Source organism: Triturus cristatus, chromosome 12 (assembly GCF_964204655.1).
Source record: "Triturus cristatus chromosome 12, aTriCri1.1, whole genome shotgun sequence".
In the NCBI taxonomy this organism is placed as follows: Eukaryota; Metazoa; Chordata; class Amphibia; order Caudata; family Salamandridae; genus Triturus; species Triturus cristatus.
The window spans coordinates 164,365,643-164,387,680 of NC_140595.1; the positions used below are offsets into that span (position 1 = coordinate 164,365,643).

At 44.6% G+C, this 22,038-nt stretch overlaps 1 long non-coding RNA gene across 1 annotated transcript in view; it reads left to right on the forward strand.

Moving 5' to 3' along the window:
- Positions 1–22,038, forward strand: part of LOC146772983 (uncharacterized) — a 124,639-nt gene that overhangs the window by 52,308 nt on the left and 50,293 nt on the right. The window contains exon 2 of the long non-coding RNA XR_014971981.1: positions 4,027–4,129. This is a non-coding gene — a long non-coding RNA (uncharacterized LOC146772983). The remainder of the gene's footprint in view (positions 1–4,026; positions 4,130–22,038) is intronic.

Below are 22,038 nucleotides of genomic sequence, written 5' to 3' on the forward strand. Positions count from 1 at the left end.
TACAAGGCATGGGGCGCCCAATCCCATTCATAAATAAAGGCCAACCTGGGTCTTCGGCGTCTCACAGCGCCCAGGGTGCCCCAGCGCCGTCTTGATGCACTCAAAGCTTCACTGTGGGGGGCATCCTCCTGGTCCCGGATTCCTTCTCCCCGAGCGGCCCGATCATTAGCCGCCGTGCAAATGCTGTCACTCGCACCTGTCCCCGCAGCGGAGCAAGCAAGAGGGTCCCGGCCCGACGCGGTCCGCTTCGAACGCAGGGATCCTCGGTCCAGGGGGTTCGGGTGTTCTCCCCTGGTTGCGGCCGCACGCACGCCGACGTCGCCGCGCTCTCTCTGCCAGGATGGTCCAGGGATCCGCGGCCTTCCCGTCTTCAGGGCAGTCTAGCGGTATCTCAGTGGTTACTGGGGCGGAAGGCCGTGGGAGCAGTCCGAGTCGGGGAGAACGCCTTCGCGCACCAAACACCAACCATGAAATTATTTCCCCACAGGAAACTGCAGGATAAATGCCGAATTGTGTTACGGCGTATCGGAGCCCGAGACTTAGGCAGCCATCTCGGTCTCGAGCAAGCTCCGCCTCACCAGAATATCAGGATGTTCAGCTTCATTGCCCAGACGAACCCAGTTCCCCAGATTCGAGGTCGACCGCCCTAGCCGTTAGGCCAACTCCTCTCCACAGTTGACTACCACAGATCCTCCTGCAGCTACCTGACTCCTAACACATTAAAAAAATTCAGGGGGGAAGCCGTCTGGTTCAGATGCCTTCTAATTGTTATCTGGGACAAAGCCTCAGCAAGCTCCTTCCTCCAGAAGCTTTACCGCCTTTCCTCCTATCATTGGTAGCGGGAAGCCAGCCAGAAACTTTCCCAAGTCATTTGTGGCCGCAGAAGCGAAATCTGGCAATAGGAGGAACACTGGATGGGAGGGCACCCTTTCTTGTGGATAAGGACCACCGTTGCCTACCAAAGATCCTCCGGCATCTACCTGGCTCCTAACGGTAAAAGAATTTAAGGAGGGGGGGTTCCATTGTTCATCTGGAACAAAGCCTCCGCAATCTCCTCCTCCTGGGTTTATTCCTCCAGAAGCTTCACCACCTCCCCTCCTAGCATTGGCAGGGGTAAATAAGCCTGAAAAATCCCCAAAGTCATTAGTGGCGCAGGTGCCTAGACACGAGGCATAGAGATGTCCCAGGTAATCAGTAAATACCTATGCTGTTTCAATTGCCAATTCCACCTGTTGTCCAGAGGGCGGAGCCACCTAGTGTACCCACCTCTGCCCTTCGTCCTGCCATGCGAGCTATGCCAGCAACTTCCTTGTCTTATTTCACACCTCATAAAGTTTATACTATTTCTATTGAAAGATCGCCCTAGCTTCCTGGTGCATGAGGCAGCAATATTTCTCTAGTTTCCCATCAATAGCAGTCGCTAATTGCGGGTTGGGCTGGGCCACATATTGGGAGTCCCATTCCACTAACTGCTCCTCCAGCTCACATTTGAAGCTTGTGTAACTAGGCCGCATTTTCTTTGACCACAAGTCCAGTCTGGGCCAGTACTTTTTCAGTGTCAGACACTTTCCCAGGCAGTTACTTATGAGTGTCGCGAACTAGCCCCAGGTCTAAAGCCACTGTTTTGATCTTGTGTTACAGAGCCACTTTGGTGTCCTTGATCACCTCAGAATGCATTCAGAGTGTGCTTCCAGCTACCCCTTTCCCACAAGCTGTGGGCCAGAATCTGCCTGCTGACACAATTTGCATTGTTTCGGCCGCACCATGCCTCCAGTCGTATCGGGGGGCCTGGCTTCTGTCCACTGGGCCACCCCCCTCCAAATACAGTCTGTTTCAGCCGCAGTGCTGTTCCCCAGCAAGATGGGGGGGCAGACTACGTATCACCTCCAGCAGTCTCCCACCAGCCAATACGCTATGAGTACTCCAGGCTTTACTGTACGTGGCCCACCAGAACATGCCTTGCCCTCTTCCATCTAGGGCTCACCTCCAGTATGTTATGTTCCCCCGTGAGCTGATGCTGCCACACTCATCATGACTTCTCCACCAAGGTGGGTAATGCTGGTCCCCGGGGTTCCTCAGGTCTCTAGTTCGTCGATCTGCGGTCAAATGCCACTTCTCTGCCAACCATCATAGGCAGGCTAGGCCTGGTCCAGCGGCCTCGCTCATCTTCAGCCCAGTCTCTGGCAAGTTTTTAAGCAAGCCCCAACTGTCTCCTGATGAGAGTAGCAAGGCCCAGGCCTCATCCCCACCTCAAACTAGCCGCTCATTCCACATTCAACTGGCAGCTGCTGGCAGCAATGTAGGCCTCCAATGAGGCCTCCAAGCCTGCTCCTATGTGTGGCCGGTGGCCAATCAGACCTTCAAAGGGCCTCCCATGGATCCCACTGATCCTCTGGAGCTGGTCTGGTGGCCACTGCTGACTGTACGGGCCCACCTCCTCAAGCTCGGGCCCGGAGCATGTCGGCCGTGCCCACTCTTCTACACTGCCGTGCAATCACAGGCTGCTGACAACACCAGTGCGTCATGGGGCCATGGGGAGAAACAGGGCTCCCAATTTCATCCCCACTGTCAGCCTGCTCCCCTGCGCCCAGCCGGGCTATAGAGTCACCAGGGGCGGCAGGATTAAGAGGCCTCCAGCTGTAGTGGGGACGGAGATTCACTTCACGTGCCCGCAGCCAGTGCTGCTGCGGACACGTCCCACCTTCTCCATCCTTGGCCATATTCTTCTCACTCAGCAGATAGCGTTTTTGTATTTTGTCACCAACAGTATATACATTTTACCACATTGAGAATATATTCTATAAGTATTTAATACATTTTTCAAGCTCTGTCACTGTGGTGGGCGTATGCCCTGAATTATTACACTGGGATCCACTGGAGAATGAAACTTGAGGGGTCCCCCCTGCAAGATACGTGGAGGGGCCCCCTCCGGACTAAAACGGGAGCTCTCCAGCCATTGAACTGTGTCCCGAGGCAGCCCCCTAGAGCTTGGGGCAGGGGCTGCGGGGGGCTGTGTTACGCCACTGCTGGGATCATATGGTATTGATGACCCAAGGCTATTTTTTTTTTAATGGTTCAGCACTTACTCTCGACGTGTTTGAAAGGAAGTGCAAGACAAGACCAATACACATGTATTACACTACCATATCCCTCATTTTGTCTAAAATATGGTGTTGGCACTGGAATACATGTTATATTTTTTTTAGGTGTCATGTACCAATATTTCAATATTTTGTACTGGATTTCCTGGTTCTAGACACTGCGTAGGGTCTTCAGTATATCCCCCAGCAGTTTTTTCCTGCTGCTCTATTGTTAACCCTCGACTCAGGATTTATCCAAGCAATCACAAACGGTCAATTTGAGCTGTAGGGAGTGATGCATATAAGTGGGTAATTTTCCCATAAATGAACCATAAGATCTAAAGAGTTTTTCAAAAAGTGTGAGTTCCCCCCACTCCAGACTCTTTGTTAACACGGGAGAAACCATGCCAAAATTCTATATGGAAGACCCTTACGCAGTCCCCAGCTACAAAGTCCCTCTTATAAGATTCATTATTTTTTTCATCTTGGTTAAAGAGATACCCAGCATTCGAAAACCCCTTTGTGCCAATTTAAGTAGAGATCTACAGCGCGTACTGAAGTGAAACCTAAGGTAAGACTTTTGCCCTGACACTGGCAGTGCACTTCAAAGAAAAGTCTGTGTACCTGGGAGACAGGTGCTTCTCTCAAGCTCCCCTGCTGGGAAAGCTGCCAGGGGTTGATATGTATTCTCCAGTGACAATCTTGATATGTTTCTATTGTGTTTTTTATATTCTATTCTTTTTTCAAATGTGGGCACTGTCCCTTGATCTATTTTTGTATTGCTTTCTTTTCTATTCATGTTTCTCTCTGTTTACTTTTTTACACTGTATTTCTCTTTTTATTTCTTAGGCTTTCATATCTAGTTCTACTGTCTTCCATGTTATTCATTGTTCTTCATTTGGTATATTGGTCAACATTCCATAATGTTTCTTTCTTGTAATTGCAGATTGCTGTGTCCTGTTTTGCACTCTCATTTGTTTTTCACTCCTAACATTATCGTTTTCTCTTGGAATGTCTGTGGGCTGGGTAATCCTGTCAAACATCAAAAGGTACTGTCTCATTTTTCTACACTCAATACTCAAATCATTTTTTTTAACTCATTGTACTACTGCTGAATCTCGGGAACTCATAAATGTTGGCTAAGAAATGTTTCTCCTCCCGCTGTTGGTAAAAAATGTGGAGTTGCTATATTATTTCACAAGTCATTCAAGCCTGTAATACCTTCTCAGGAGTGTGATGATGAGGGTTCTGATTATCATTAAACTAGACATGGTTGCTCTTTTTTTATTTAATGTGTATGACCCAGTAAAATCTGATCCTTTATTTACAATAAAATTTGCTCCCCTTCCAAACTCCAATATTATTTTTAGAGGAGAATGTAATGAAATACATGACCCATTTATGGATTCCAAATCACAATTAAAATTTAAGCTGGATAGAGCCCAAAAATAATTAAGGCTACTATTGCCTCACTAATTTCACATGGGCTCCAGTGGTATATTTGACCACACACCTGTCATTTCTTCCATTGATACACTAAGTGGCACCACTAAATGCAGTAGATGGCATTTTAATAATTATCTTTTATCTGACAAGTATTACTATATTTCAACTCTTTCCGGTTCATTTTGTTCTTAAAAAAAAAAATTCAACTACTTTAGTAAGAAATAATTGGGATGCCTTCAAGGTATCTCTATGGCGTTTTTTATATTATTTGCTGGTGAGAAAAAAAAAATTCGAAAATAGGTTTCTAGGTTTTAAGCATAGATTTTTGAGATACCCAAAAGCCACATTTTTATGCAAGGAGTTGTGAGCAAATTTAACATGAGTAAAGGTGAGCCAATAGAAATTAATTACAAAAATATCATACTCTTTAATGATGTCTCAACTAGACCAGGTTGATCTCTCCACTAAGACTTTGGACTCAGAATGATATTATTGTGGGAAATGTAACTTGGAAAAGGAAAGCTATATGTTAATAGGGGTGGTCGATAAATTATGCTCTGCCAGTGGAGTTCGTAACATGAACAATGTCTCAACAGGTAACATTCAAATTAGGCTATTATATAAGCATGCACATCTAGTTGCAAACGTAAAAGACAAGGAAGACTCCAATGTAGAAGAATGTGCCAGTGGCACTATGTATTTTTGGAAAAATGTAGGGAAACAATAGAAATAGCACTGTTTACACTGAATGTAAGTGTAACCAGAAAACACTTTGTGCACATACGTGCTTGTGACACACAAGGTGAACAACGCAAGTCACAAGTGACACAGCGATGAACGGCGCAGAGTGAACAGTAGTGAAATATTTACAAAGAACTTTTGGTTCAAAATAAGTTATTTACACAAGATTGCACAAGAATTAGCATTATGTGAACCATAGGCAAGCGCTGAAAGTTGTGCTGGGAGTCAACAACGTTTCGGCCCTTAATGAGTCATGGTCATCTTCAGGACCAGGTTATTGTTGCATAGGTGCTGTACAAGGAAAGGTAATGGGGAGAGAGTGAGAAAAATGGGTGAAGAGAGAACAAGAAGAAGAAAGTACCTGATGGGTTAGTGAACCAGAAGAAATCGATCTCTGGTGAAGGTTTCGGGGTCTAGCGAACTTGGTGTACTACCAGCCGGAGTACACAGGGAAAGAACGCTGGGGGAAGAAGAAAAGGAAGGGTTGGACAGGGAACGGTGGAAATGGAGCAGCCTTAAAAAGGAAGGAATAGGGCATGAACTAACCCTTTGTGGAGCGAGAAACCGTCCCGTGGCATCTCATATGAAACTATAGTGGAGAATGCGGACAGCACCTCCTCCCAATATGCAGAAACAACTGGAAAAGACCAGGCCAAGAGCTAGAAGTGCACCCCTGGCTGGTCACATGCAGCACAGTTATTATCGTCCTTGAGGCCATACAGATGGAGAGAAATGGGTGAGGGGGTGGTATGAACGCTGAAGAATTTTATAGTGTATGGCACAAAACCTACTGCTAAGGGATATAATACAGGGTTGGGAACAGCAAAAAGACCACATTTTTCCTGAGATCTCAATCCCCATTTTCCCCTCTCATTTGGTGCAGATTGTGCTGTGGCTGGCACATCATCCAATGCTGCAGTTTAGTCAGTAGCTGTGTTGTCGAGGTGGCCTTGAGGAGTGTGCCCAGTGCCCTACAAGGCGCTGATTCTGTGGGGAACTCTGGCCTAACACCCCAAGTACACTTTTTAGTCAGTAGTAGAGAAAAGTATCCAAGGGGGTGTGCTGTGTGGCATCAGCAAAGCCGCCAAGGCTCAAAAATCGCTTACTGACATATAGACCCCCCCCGCCTCAGTTTACTAGGCCTTTATTGACCAGCTGGGGTAATGCTTTTAGTTCATGTGTGGCCTGGATTCGTGGGTGTGATGAAGTGGGACTGAGGGAGAATATATCATCCTTAGGCCTGCCGTCTGCCTAGTTTGAGTTGTGCCCTAAGTGTGCAGTGTACCGTCGACATAGTTAGCGAGTATTGGCGGAGCACACTTGCTATAAGAGCCATTAATGATACAGGTGCCATTGTATCCGTCTCAATCGCACTGTGTGGTGGAAACATTCGTAGACCATACCAGTAATGCGCAAAATGTGCCTGGGAGCAAAGATATTCCAGTTCCAGCTCATGTGCCTCAAGCCCCTCTTGGCGGAAAGGCAATGCAAGCCTGTCCACGGCTGTTGGGGGCCCATGCTAGTTTTATGAATTAGGGTCGAATCAAACTGAAAAAGCACTTGGCAGTGGGATAGCAATGATAAGGTAAAGAAGCTGGGGCAGCAGTACCATTTTTATGAGCCCTATCTTGCCAGCCAGTGAGAGAGGAAGAGTATATATTTCATAAACTCTTGATTGAAGAGACTATCTTAAGCTCACTAGATAAGAAATGCTTGAGAAGTTAAGAAACTATTATAAAGTAATATATATAAGTATATTGTAATGGCAATCAGCATGAAATTATTATACAGTTTGTTAGGATGACTGTGGAAAAGGGCAATCCCAGCTTCCTGTTTATGGATACTGTGACTTAATGGCATAATACGAAATAAAGGACACCCTTGCAAAATGTTGCATGGGGCCCCTAAAATGTCACTGAGGACTGCTGAGTAACCTGTGTACGAAAGGATTCTCACCAATTAAAATCCCCCCACCAAACCCCCACGCACTCCCTCGATTCAGTTTGGGCCGCGTAAGTTGAATGCCAGCCTCTCAAGTACAAAAATATAATGCAGAAACATGATTGTAGGCAGCATCTCGTCAACCAGAATATCATGCAGGTAAAGATCTTTATGTAAGAATATATTTACCGGTTTTTAACTCCATGTCTACCAAGCTTAATGATGTAAGTATATTTGAGGTACATATATGTGGAGTTATGTATAGTAAATCCCTAGTTTTATATTCTTTCTTATTTTATACCTACATACTTAAATCAAAACCGCTTGAATTATGCTTCATGGAAGACTCATTTATCCAACAGGGTGGTCTAAATTATTTGACAAGAGTATGCAAATTATGTAGCATAATGTGGCACATTTTGTGATAGTATTACTTACTTATTTTGTTACTTTTACATGTTAACACTGTCTGGGCCAAAGTTTCACTCCCATTAGTACTGATTTAGCATCCAAATACGGGAATAAGCTATAAATAGGTGACCAGTCAACCTTTGCAAAGGGCCTTCCACTGTGTGGCAATATTGCTTGGCTTTTATTGACTTTAGATCCTAGCTAGCAACAAATATTTTTTTGTAAAACATTTGCAGATTATGCAACAGATGATGGATCGTGCAGCCTATGCGTCAAACCCACCGCAGTTTATTATGTGAAACTTTCCACTGCCACAAAATCACATCATTTCAGAGTGACTGATTTATATACTTCCCTTCATGATAGTTGAGCAGTCGATATTCTGTTTACCGTATTTTGGTAGAACAATATTTAAAATGTGATTTTCTAGTAGTACACCCTGAGGCCGGGACTGCACCTTACGTTACCTTGGACGACATATGCGTCATTTGGGGATGCACGTCCATCGAGTTAACCCTTTTTGACTTTAAATTAGGAACGGGCTGATCCACTGCGTAGCCTGGGGGGAGGCCTCGCGGAGCCTCACTCCCCATCTGCGTCACATTGTCGGTCCCTCTGAAGCGGGTCGTTTCGCCTTCCAGGAGCCTTCAGGTCTGTGCAGCTGGCGACATCCCTGAGATCCCAGCAGTGACTGCTGAAAACGACGACAGCTCTCCCAGTGCACGTGGATATTTACACGGGCAAAAGCTGTTAATTACATCATCCTCGTCTTCCATTACTGCGCCCCTTGGAGCAGGCACACTTAGTACCTCCCCTCTCTCTCTCCCCGCTCCCTTCTCTCCCGCGCGCTGTCTCAGAGCTGGAGATGAAATTAAGAAATCGAGAAACTGTTTGAGACGATAAATCAATCATTTCTAAACACTTAGGGGAGCGAGGCGCGGCGAACGATAGTGCTGTTAACCATTAAGGGACCATACTGTACTCCTAAGGAGCCTTTACCCATGGCGCGAGGACTGGAAATGCAACGTTTCCGAAGAAATGCTGCATTATTGTGATTAAACATTGACAAGTGCGTTGACAATCGAGCCTAATTATACTCAGTGTTGCTTTCTGCTGCCCCATTATGAAGCAGAACTTGCGTCCAAGCAGACTCTAGCGAAGTGTTAGCATCTCTGGGTGCGGGGGGGGGGGGGGGGGGCGTGAGCTGCGTCACAAAATGTTGCCTTCCATGCAAAAATCGTAATTTAACATTTAAATCCTCATATTTTAATACTTATCAATCAATAAAAAAACAGTTTTCTACGTAGCACATCAAATTTATCATTTGTAATTTCAAAGCATTGTCATATATATACGCTATTATAATGCAATTAGATGTCAATTCACCTGGCCTAGAAGGAAGGCTGTGTTGGATTTGCCTAGATTCAAATTTGTGGCCTGTACATAACAGCAGATTTCAGAAGTGGGGGTTTAACTGACTAAGAGCCTTATTGCGAGTTTATTCTTGCAGCGGGCCGCCCGGCCGGCGCCCTCCTGCGAGACTGCCAAACCCGTAATCAGTCCACCCGCCGGTTTATGAGTTAATCCTGTGCTGGCGGTCCAGCTGCGGTGGGCTCAAGGTGGTGCCTATCTAAGGCACATAGGTATGCCTTAGACGTGCACTGCCGTGAGACTGCCGCAGCCCCTTCCTGCAAAGAAAGAAATGCACAAGGTTGTGCATTTCATTCTGTGCAGGAACACAGGATGCAAAAATACAGGGGGGGCACATAAAAATACAGGGGGGCACATGCATGCATTCCCAGGCCCAGAGGCAACAGGGGGGCCTCACCACCATGGAAATGATGGCAGAGAGATAACTCGTAAAATGCTTGCTAGTGCCGCAGCAGCACCGCCAGCGTATTGCTGCCTCTGACCGTTGCTCAACCGCAGCGGAATAATGGATCCCTGGCAGTTGCAGCGGTCACGTGGCAGGCCAACTGCCCAAGTCGTAATAAGGCGTGTAGAATGCCCCAGATGTAAGTAGGCCCTGAGCCATATTGCAAAAAGAACAATTGATGGACAGAATGTAGAACAATGCCATACATTCACCCCAGTACAGAGATCTGGGTCTAAATCCATCGTTGTTTTGCTCACCATGCCATTCCAGTTTGGACCCAGCCATATGTAAATCGGTCTTGACCCTGCGCCCAATGGGAACAGTCCAGCCCGAACTGCATCCTAGGACCGGTTTCGGGGTTTCTCCCCTCATCAGCCAGGATAGCTTGACTCCAGTGGCATGAACCCAGCCATAGGCATGCTTGCTAGGATGACATCAATGATTTTTAATGTCATCCTCTCACTCCTTCTATTCTACGGAACCCTACATTTTGTCAAGCGCACTGCAAAGGAGAAAATAAAGTATATCTTTTGCAGCAGCCCAGCTGCAAAACGGCTCGGCAACAGACACACAATTGATAGACGGAATGCAGAACAAGTCAAAACATACACCCCCAGTCGAGATCTGGGTTAAACCCATCAATCTTATGCTACCCATGCCACCCCAGTTTGGACCCAGCCATATGCAAACCAGTCTTGACCCTGCACTTAATGGGAACAGTCCACCCCGAACTGCCAGGCCACGTCCTCCCTGGACTGGAAACAAGCATTCTAGGACCGGTTTCGGGGTTTCACCCCTCATCAGCCAGGATAGCTTGACTCCAGTGGCATGATGAGCACGGGACCCCCGTCTGGGCATACCCGTCCCACTCGGGGTGACAAATGGTAAAAGAACAATTGATGGACAGAATTCCGAACAATGTCATACCTTCACCCCAGCATAGAGATCTGGTCCTAAGTTCATCGTTTCTTTGCTCACCATGCCATTCTAGTTTGGACCCAGCCATATGCAAATCAGTCTTGACCCTGCGCCCAATGGGAATAGTCCAGCCTGGACGGCCAGGCCTTCCCTGGACTGGAAACAAGCATCCTAGGACCGGTTTCGGGGTTTCACCCCTCATCAGCCAGGATAGCTTGACTCCAGTGGCATCACTCCGTCCATCAGTTGTGTGTCTGTTGCTTTTTCGCCCTAAATGCGCCGAGTATGCCCAGATGTGGGTCCCAGGCTCACTGTGCCACTGGATTCAAGCTATTCTGGCTGATGAGGGTTGAAACCCTGAAACCGGTCCTAGGATGCTTGTTTCCAGTCCAGGGAGGACCTGGCTTGGCAGTTCGGGCTGGACTGTACCCATGAGGCACAAGGTCAAGACTGAATTGCATATGGCCAGGTCTAAACTGGGGTGGCATGGGTAGCATAAGAATGATGGGCATAACCCAGATCTCTTGACTGGGGGTGTATGTTTTGACTTGTTCTGCATTCCGTCTATCAATTGTGTGTCTGTTGCTGAGCCGTATTGCAGCTGTGCTGCTGCAAAAGATATACTGTATTTTCTCCTTTGCACTATGCTGGACACAATGTAGGGTTCCGTGGAATAGAATGAGTGAGAGGATGACGTTAAAAATCGTTGATGTCATCCTAGCAAGCATGTCTTTCTCTGAGCCCTCCATTAGCACCCCTACCAAACTCACTGCACTGTTCTTTGATTACCCCTTTGTTAGACAGAGTGCCATTAAAGGAGGCATCCAGTGAGTTACATCACAGTACATCTCAAAACCCCAACCGACATCATCAAAGAAACAACATTCTATACTGCTTACTGATTGTGACTGTTAGAAGTGCATGACTGCTCTGAGAGAACTGCATATTCATACACTGGATGGGCCTTTTAAAGAAATCATTGATTGGGCGAAATTAAAGAAAAATTGGAAACATTGGAAGGCTGCAATGGAATCTTTGCAAAACAATGAGCCGAGAATAATTTGCATACACTGCTGAGACATAAATAATTTAAAAACTGGGGTAACAATTTAGTTGCATCTAAAATCTAGCATTCAAGACCCCAAGAAACAAGAGCAGAGCTGAAGGCTAGTATTAGATTACAAAATTCTTGAATTAGATGACAGAATTCTAAGTGGAGTTCTGCAAGTTGTTATGTGGTCCTGCCCTGAGTCAATAGATCATGGAACAGTGGCGTAACGCAAAATTATAGGGCCCCCCTGCAGAATGTGAGGAGTGGCCTCTTACTCTCCTGTATCTCACAGATATTCATTGGTCTATGACTAAATGGGCCCCCCTTGAGGGGTTGAGTGGCCCCTGAAGCGTTGGGGTCTCCCTAACACCACAGACGTTGCAGAGGCCTGCGTTAATCTCCTGTCGTGGAACTTTCTGAAGTTCTAGTATTAAAGAAATGCCATTCCTGCAGCACTTCTACTTAAGAGGATTGCACTCAACTTCAAGCCGGTCACACCGGTCTGTACACTAAGGGCCCTGTTTTGTTCATGCTTGCCTCATAGTTAAGTGGGCCTACATACTTTAACGTTATTCATATGACGTGAGTTGGCTCCACCTGCACTTTTACAAACATGTTCCAAATGGTTTCACACGCCTTGATTCCTGGATCATTGGAAATTCACAGTGTAATGTACTTAGGGGTGTATGTCAGAATATCAAGTACAAAATAACGACAAGCAAAAATATATTATATCTTGAAGGTAGATATACAACGGCAAGTAAAATCCTACTATTAACTCTACATCTGTGTACCTTGAAGATTGATATCGTGAAAGTACATATATGTGCAGGTAAGTATAGGAATCTTATACTTCCTTATAAATATTTGCATTGAAGATATCCTCCTAGACAGGGTTCTGGTCACAATATTTTTGCATGTTGGTATTTGTAACTTGATATTCTAGTACCAAACCTACTTAGGATCTGACTATAGCCTACGTGTGAACACCGAATCGGTAATCCCACAACAGTTAGCCATACCACCTAGTACAGTAAATCTGTGTTGTGAAATTGCTACACAATTATCAGTGGATCACAGAATAATGCATGGTTGTTTTTCTTCACCAATTCTTGTATTTTTTTCCTCAGTCTGGGCCTTTTCCCTTACATTTGTTTTGCAGTTTTCCTGGTCACATGTGCATGGGGAAAAAATCTCGCAATTGTAGTATTCAGACTTCAAGGATATTCGTTGCGCTATATCAAGAATCCATTAATATAACTTGGCCATAAACATAATAATGGTCAAACTGAGTTTAAAGTAAATCCCGTATTGGTGCCCCAATATTCCTTTCCCTCTGTTCTCGTACGCTGGTTATTTAATTGTAATATTATTATATATTTTACTGGAATGTGTTTGAATGCTTCTTCTGTTGGGGGTCAAGGATAACTATCTATAGAGATGTTGATGTTTTTTATATATGAAATGGTAGAAAAATATGTGGAAATTACCTATCAAATGTTCTTAGGAACAATAAAGCGGTCAGAAACCCTATGATCACAGCTGGATGAATGGCATCTCGAGCACAATGGTCAAGTGTACATTTCTCATAGAGTACAGTTCAATGTTTTTCTTAGGGGCATATCATCAACAACCGGCGATAATTATCGCTAAGCGCACTTAGCGCTAGGATAATTATCGCCGGCTAGCGTGGATTTTTATCGCTGAGATAGCGTGCTATTAGCCACGCTTATCTCAAAAGCGATAAAAATCCTAGCGCTAACTGCCAAACGTAAGATTATCGGTGGAAACCCAGCGATAATCCCACGAAGTTTGGCGATAGCTTGCTGATAGGGCTTCAAATACTTAGCCATGATAGCCACCTTCCACAGGATATCATGGCTAAGTCAGTTTCAAAGCAGGCGTAAGGAAAGTAGCGATAACAGAGGTTATCGCTACTTTTCTTGTCGCTATGCTGCTTTGCGTGGGGCTTGATAATAGGAGAATTGTCGCTTTGCGACATTTCTCCCGTTATCCTGGGGAAGAACGCCCACTTTGCATCTCATTAGAGATGCAAAGATGGGAGTTAGGAAATCAGGCGCTAGATAGCGTGACCTTGCTAATATAGCCATAAAATTATCGCCGCTTTTCGGCCGAAAACGGCCGCAAAAGCGGCAATAATTTTATATCGCTGCCTTGTAGATATGCCCCTTAGTCTCTTCATATGCGCTTTCCACTGTATGTCGAGAACGATGTCTTTGGCACACATGAAATCCATCCATCGTTACCTATGGATGAGGTCTCATGGTGGCGCCATCTCAGGTCTTAGCCCTTGAACTTCGTTGTATTCATCAGTGTTGCATCCATGAGTAGGCGGCTAGACTCAAATCCAATTCTCCTCACACATCTGGCCGACCCCTTCAAAGGAAGTGCTTTGTATGCTTTGTTTTTGTGTTTAAATGGGCACCTCTTTCCACGGTGGACATAATCCGCATTTAAAATGTGTAGTTCCGAACAAAGGGTAACAAAAAATGTCCGCCTAATTGGCGATTGAGTACGATTACATTGCGTTTTAAGGAATTAAAATATATAGATAAACTAAACAATGACACATGATCTGGTGCAAGGATTAAGGATGTCGAGAGGGGTCGGAAAAACATACATTGACGAGGTCAAGGCAAAGTAGAATTCCCACAGTCTCAAAACTCAATTGCAGCTCGGCCTCTCACAATTTTAGATGGCGCTGTGATGCATAAAAAACCCTATTACATTTGCATCCTCATCATTGAGAAAGTACACCGGATGCAGGTGGTTGCTTATAGAGCCATGTTATCTTCAGGTTTCTTCATGCTGTGGTTCCAAGGAAACAGCATTAAAAAAATATATGTATGTACATTATTGTCCACATACAGATTACGTGATGTACAAGACCATTACGCCCATTGCTCATGCAACCAGTCTGCTACCTAGATATAGACATTGATCTCTCCAGCAGGAGGCGCTGTCACTGTAAGCCAATCTAAATTGTTTACTTAATCGTGTCTGAAAGTTGACTTTCGTGTCTACTTCTTATGAATAATGTAATATTATCCCTATTCAACATGCATAAATAATACGAAGAACAAACAACTCATGATAGCTTACAACCAATGAGAGTCGTGTGAATATCCTATTGTATGCCACACCAGTGAAAATAAATGCTGGTCAATAAATAAATGCTACCTGGATTGAAAGTATTATTAAACTGAGTCAGACATTTAATGCTGCAGTGAAAAGCTTGAATCCCATATTTTTGCCATAGTAGAGCTGCATACTCTGGGTGTTTTGGACGAGGATCACCCTTTCGAACTCCATTGATTCACATAATGGGCTTATGCAATTAAAGTGTGGAGGGAGTCTGCTTAAATAGCTATGTTTGTAGCTAGTGAAATAACAACATGGCATAGACCACATGCAGATCAGTAGAAAACAATGTGCAATTTGTTACTATTGCTGAGGAGGGGCATCCTGACTAACCCTGGGCGTAGTTCACGAAGTAGCGCTACGCGGAGCTACGCAAAATGCACTTCGCACTACGCGAGCTACGCGTAGCACTTCGCGAACTGCATAGTACATTGTTCGCACTGTGCAAGATGCCGTTTTCAATGATTGCACAGTGCGTTCAAGCATCCGGCACTGTGCAATCATTGAAAACGGCATCTTGCGCAGTGCGAGCTGTAGTTTTCTGCCGCTCGAGTAGATTTTTACTCGAGCGGCAGCTTTCTCAACGCTGACTGGTAGTTTCTCATTGCGAGCGGTCGCGAGCATACGCGACCACTCGCAATGAGAAACCTGACCTCCCCGCGTTGAGAATCTCGTCGGGAGGTTTATTTTCCACGCTCGCGATTGCCAACTTGATGTTGCTGATAGCGAACAAGGAAAACGTTTTGCCGGGATGTCATTTTGCTTGCTCGCGGTCGCCAAATTGACGTTGAGGACCGCGAGCAAGCAAAAAATGACTGCTGCACTACGCTATGCTACGCTATGCATGTTTACACTGTGCTATGTGCAATTCACGTAGTGCGAAGTAAGGGTAGAACATGTCATAAATCCTAAAAAAAAAGTGGGGGCCTAACCAGGTTAGGCTGTATGCAAGTGAAATCATGACATGTGCCATCACAGCCCATGATGTCATGACGCGTGACATTGCATGTGACATCACAGGTAGTGACCTCACTGGAAGTGACATCACAAGAAGTGACATCAGATATTAAAACCTCACACGTTATTTTCAAGTATATCATGAGTCCCTTTAAGCACATTAAAAGGTTTAAGAAATTAGATTTGGCGTCAGGGTTGTGCCAAAAAATTGGCACAATCCCGATGCTAAATTTGGGCCTCAACGAATTTATTTGTTAAGCCCTGCCACAAAGAAATTGGCAACAAGAAGAAGTATGTCAGTAGATCCGTTATGCTTCATTTGTTGCAAAGTCTACATTTTAAAATATTTGATTGGGTTAAGGCATCTGCTGTAAAGGTGGTCATTAAATCTAATGGAATAGTAACAATGGTGAGATCACTGGAGTTTAACACTTTTGTTGGAGAGATCTGTGTTTTGTGCAGTCCCAGATTTGAATCAAAGTAGTATAAGGTTAATGTGTCTCCTGCAAAGCTCATCACGTAACATGCAGATGACAGATTTTTATTTTATGTAGATAGTAATGTGGGTTACTGCTTCTAACACAGAGATCCTTTTGTTTCCTGCAGTTCATAAATTGTAATCCATGTAATATTTCACAGTGAGCTATGAAGGACATGTGACTCCTACACCTTGTAATCCTGTCTCATGTAACTCATCTTGTACATTTATTTACTCATGTACATGATTTATTGTCAATGTATAATGTGCATGTTATGTAAATAGCTCAGACACCCATAAAAGAGTGCTAGTGAAATTGTTATTTGTTTAAATACTGGGACAGACCAACACATCTGACATTCTTACAGTGCATGCTTCTCTTATATATACAGACCGAACAAAGTCAAAAGCATGCCTCTCTTAAGTACCTGTGAAGAGATAACAAGCAGTGTGTCTTTGTTTCCCCTCCATGGAATTTATATTTAAGTGTGAGGTTCCAGGCCAGTGGCATTTACATTTAAGTGTGAGGTTCCAGGCCAGTGGCATTTACATTTAAGTGTGAGGTTCCAGGCTGCCTCCAGTCAGGATATTCAAACAAAAGGAGCCCTGATAGCCCCTTAACTTCGGGCGCTGCCAAACGTGTCCCTGTATCTGAAAATTACACCGGGACAAGTTCAGCATATTTCTGTGGGGACAACTTCTTGGCAGGGGGAAGGGCATCCACCCTGGGAAAATAGTGGGTGGATGCCATGTACCTGCGTGTACCCCCGACTGTGCCCTGGGGTAGAACCATTCTAAACCCATGCATAATCCGCCAAGAGTGCTTATTAGTTTCTAGCAGAACAGCGCAATGGAGCATAAATATCAATTTGCACGGAAAAATAACTCAAGATTAGAGAGGGTGCAATATCAGGACTAGTATCACACCATTATAAAAAGGAGTAGAATATGACAATCCTCCCAAAGGCATACTATGATGGGGCAGTCATCCTGAGTCACAATCAGTGCCTTGGTCCCCTTGCTAAAGAGGGGGAGAAGCTTCTGGCAGAGAGTTACACTCCTTGGCTAGTAAGATGATGACAATATGGCATTGTATATACTTAATAAGGACTTGGTTAGTCTCGGCCCCGTTCGCGCTGGGGAGGGGTACGCGACAGGGTTGCCCCCTGTCGCCTCTCCTGTTTGCCCTGGCCCTGGAGCCCCTGGCGGAGTGGCTGCGGTGGCACCCTTCTATCCGTGGTCTCCGCTGGACCCCCGAGCATGAGGACCGTGTGTCCCTCTATGCTGACGATATCCTTCTGTATCTCGCCTCCCCGCGTAAATCACTGATCGTCCTGGTTGATGTTTTGCGCTCATTTGGTCGCAACTCAGGCCTGGTCATCAACTGGGCGAAATCCTGTGTCTATGTGCTTTCCGGGGAGGCTCCGGCCCTACCACGGGACTGTCCGATCCAGATTGCCTCCCAAGGTTTTCGATACCTGGGTATCTATATCACACTTGACCCGGAGGCCCGCTATGAGCGCAATTTGCTACCCCCCCTCCAGCGCTTGAGGGAGGACGTGGTGCGCTGGCGGCGTCTGCCGCTCTCGCCGCTCGGCCGGGCGGCCTTGTTTAAAATGATGTCCCTGCCGCGCTTCCTCTACGCCCTCCAGAATACTATGGACTTGGTCCCGGCACGCTATTTCCGTGAGGTGGAGGGCCTCCAGCGGTGCCTGTTCTGGGACGGGAGGCCGCGCATTGCTCTGGCTAAATTGACGCTCCCGTGGTACGATGGGGGGGTCGCCCTCCCGGACATTAAACGGTATTACTGGGCCTCCCAACTAGCTGCAATTAATCATGGCCTTTATGGGCCCGCCTTGAACCCGGCATTTGAGATGGATAAGATGCTCCTACCCGGTGGCGATTACAATCGCGCACTCTACTCTGGCGCGCCCGACTCCCGTTTGACGGGACCGACGCGTGTCATGGTGCGTGTCTGGCACGCGGCTAATGCAGCTATGGGGTGGAAGGACCGTTTGACCCGGGCGTCACCGCTGTATGCATCTGAGAGGTTGGGCTCCCTGTGGACGTCGAAGGGCTTCGAGAAGTGGGACACGATCGGAATCAGCACGGTGGGAGATCTCTGGACGAGGGGGGGATTCAAAACTTTTGAGACGCTGCAGGCGGAGTTTCAGCTGCAGGGCAGAGAGTACTTTCGGTACCTACAAGTCCGCCATGCGCTGGGCTCCGTCTTCCCGGACGTCGCATCCATTCCGGAGTCTTCCCCCCTGGAGGACAGAGTGCTGGACGGCCATGTACCGGACAGCACGATCTCCCTCATATACAAAAAACTGATCAACGATAGATCGTGCCTGCTGACTAGTCTCCGCGAGGCCTGGGTTGCCGACGGGCTGGAACTGGACGACGAGGATTGGATTTCCGCGGTGGCCTCTCCGAAAGAGGTGGCCATCCCGGCTCGCCTTCGTTTCGTCCAGCTCAAGATCCTTCACCGGGTTTACGTGACGGGGCCAAGGCTTCTGCGTATGGGTTTTGCTGGTGACGGAATGTGTAAGCGTGGCTGTGGTGCGTTGGCGACTTTCATGCATATACTGTGGGAGTGCCCGAAGGTGGAGCGATTCTGGCGTGGTGTGCATGAGGTCCTGCGTGTGGTTACGCGTGTCGCGCTGCTGCCTGAAGCGAGGAGATGCTTGCTGAATGTATGGGAACCGAATGACTATTCGGTCCCGCAGACGCGGTGGGTGACTCTGGGATACATGATAGCTAAGCGTGACATTGCTCAATTGTGGGGATCCCAGAGGCCCCCTGCGGTGTCGGCCTGGAAAGAGCATATGGATTGGTGTATGTTTCGTGAAAAGGTGGTGTATGTGGCGAGGGGTAAGCCTGGGGCGTGGGTGAAACTCTGGGGCCCCTGGAACGCCTACCGCGGGGGTATTTGTGAGCCACCACTGCTACCGGCTGCCTCGCCTGCTCCGTCTCCCTAGATGGCCCCCCTCCCTCGGCCGCGGGCGCGCGGTCCCCCAGTCCCTGATCTACTCCCATTCCCCTCCTCAGAGTTCTGCTGCTGGTTTGGATCCCCCACTTATGGAGCACGTGCTGTCACTTTGGATCGCGGGTTGCCTTGCGGGTGTGGTTTTTTGGTGTTGTTTTGTTTTAAGAAAAGGGAACCGTACTGTGGGCTTGGAGCTGTGTGGCCTGCACCATTGATTACTCCTGTTTCACTGCTCTGCACTGCCGAGAGACTTTTACTGTATGTATGCAATATGCTTTTGTCATTCTAGCGGCCGGCCGGGTGGTTGTAGGCCCATACCTGTAACTTTTACAAACTGCAATAAACGGTTTCAAAAAAAAAAAAAAAAAAAAAAAAAATAAGGACTTGGTTAACCATTTGATAGAAAGAATGGGATCATGTTTGGAGCCTGTCACAGCCAGGTCAAATTCCTTGCAAGTCACATGAAGGTATTGAGTGTATGCCACCTATTTGCCTCTGGGTCTCTTCGGAGCACATGTGCCAGAGTGGCTGGAATGTCACAGAGTGCAAACTCTAATCTTTAATAAAGGTTTAATCATATTTATAACAATATTTTTGAAATGTCTGAACTATGGTATTTAAATATCGAGGAGTGAGATAAGTATTTTTTTTGTTTGTATCGAAAATTGACAAATAAAATGAATATTTATGGCATAGAGTCAAAATAATATTTTACCAATCTATGAAAAGATGTAAACATAAATTATGCATTTATATTTATTGAATTTCATTATTTAAAAATATTTTCAAACTATTTAATGAGGATGAGGAAGTATTAAACTGAGCAAAATTCTACTTTATTATTTCTATTGTTATATTTATATTTAAATATGGCTTAAATGATTATATATTAAAATTAAAAAAAGATGTTGCACTTTACATGCCCATGTACTTTTACAAAAATCAAATACATAATGTAAAAATATGTCTTTTTCTTTTTTTCTTTTGATATTTAAACTTATTTGAAGTTAGTTTTTTCTTTCATAAAAAAGTAACAAGGGCTATGCCCCTAGATAATGCCTTAAGACACCATCTGACCATACTGAAATTGCAGCCTAGGTGTCTTATAATGCAGCCCATCGGTAATCTTGAGCCATCGTTGAACAATCAGTTGGCACAATCAAGTCTTGAAGCCATTGTTTGGATCTCTTTTGTGAGAGGTTAATTTGCAGTTGAAAATTAGTATGTAAAATGATATTTATCTGTGCAATTCTAGGCAATAGTGCCATTAGAGGATTATTGCCCCTTCAGGAAGATATTGAAAATTACATTGACGATTAGTGTTCCCAGATTACATCACATGTGGATTCTGACACAGAGGGGCAAAGGAGAATAGCACATTTTATAGGATATGTTTATTTAATCTAAACATGTATGAAGAAAGCTATTCTGAAATGTAATAAAACATATTGGTTTTAGATTTAAGTGCAAACCATATGTTTCTTGTTCATTTTATATTGGCTAATAATTATTTATATATATGTTTAACAGAATAAAAAAGACAATTTAGAATATAGATAACTTTAGTAAACAAGTCATTATTTTCATTAATATTTCAACATTTATGAAACATAATTTAACTAACGTAAACATCTATATTTAATTGAATAATTACCTGTATTTAAATCATTAATTATGAGAGGCAGTTAACAAAAATGTATTTTTAAATTGCTGTTAACATTTAGCAATCTACTTTTGGTTTGGAAGAAGTAATATATATGGTGATTGAATAAATAATATATGTTATATATTAAACAGAATCTAACTTTTTAAAATATAAACTATTTTAAACACTTATGAGAATGTATCTAATAGTGTATTGGAAGATTTATGACCCACCTTCCTTTGAATTGTAAGGTTGATTAAAATATTATGCATTTTTTTTAAAAATAAACCAAGTGTATTTGCAAGATTTGTAACTGGGAACAAAAAATGCTTATATATTGTTATTATGTATCTATATAAAAGTTACAATTATTAAAAAATGTTACTAGTGTTGGACATTGCCTTTATAGGCGATTAAACATACATATTATTATAATGTTATGTTTCTCAAATGGTACAATTACAAATATATATATATTCACTGAAAAAAACATAGGTTTCAGGGGCGTTATCGTTAGCTGGACATTTCAATCATACAAAACCAAAATTCCCCCGTTATAGTTAGTTCAGCTAACTATAACTCACGCGCCTGCAATGCACTGCTGATGACGTCACATGTTACATCACTCATGACATGGGCAGTGACATCACTCATGGCATCTCAAATGACATCACTGATGACATCACTGATGACATCATCCAGTGAATGTGTGTCTTTCTAAAAATTTAATATTTTTTTATATATGTATATCTCAAGGTCGATGGAAGAATAAATGGGTATATAAGTGTCTAAATGGATGAATGTTTTTTTGTAAAATTGATTCTATAACGGACTGTTTAAGTGTATCTCAGTGAATACATGGGTTACTGAGTAATGTTTAAATATGTAAATATCTGTATCAGTCTCTCACTTTGTGTATAAGCGACTGCATGGGTTGGTGAGTAGCGACATGAGTGTCTATATGGGTTATTACTCGGTTTTTCGAGTATCATTATGAGTGTCTGAGTGTCTGTATGGTTCAGTGGAGGGTATTACTTAGTGCATAGATGCATGAATGAGTATGTCACTGTTTGTATGTGTTGAAGACAGTATGTGTGCAGGACTGTATGAGTGGATGAGTGTGTGTATGGGTGTGTTAGTGAGTGAATGACTGTCTCAATAGTGTCTTTATAAGTAACTACATATGTTTTAAACTAGTATATGTGAGTATTGCTGTATATAAGTGAGTATATGCGAGAGTGAGAGATTGGAAGAGTTCCTGTATGAATAAGTATGTGTTTCTTTAAGTGATTTTTTAAAAAGAGTAAGTATGTGTAACTTTCTGTAGAAGTAAGTGTGCCGGT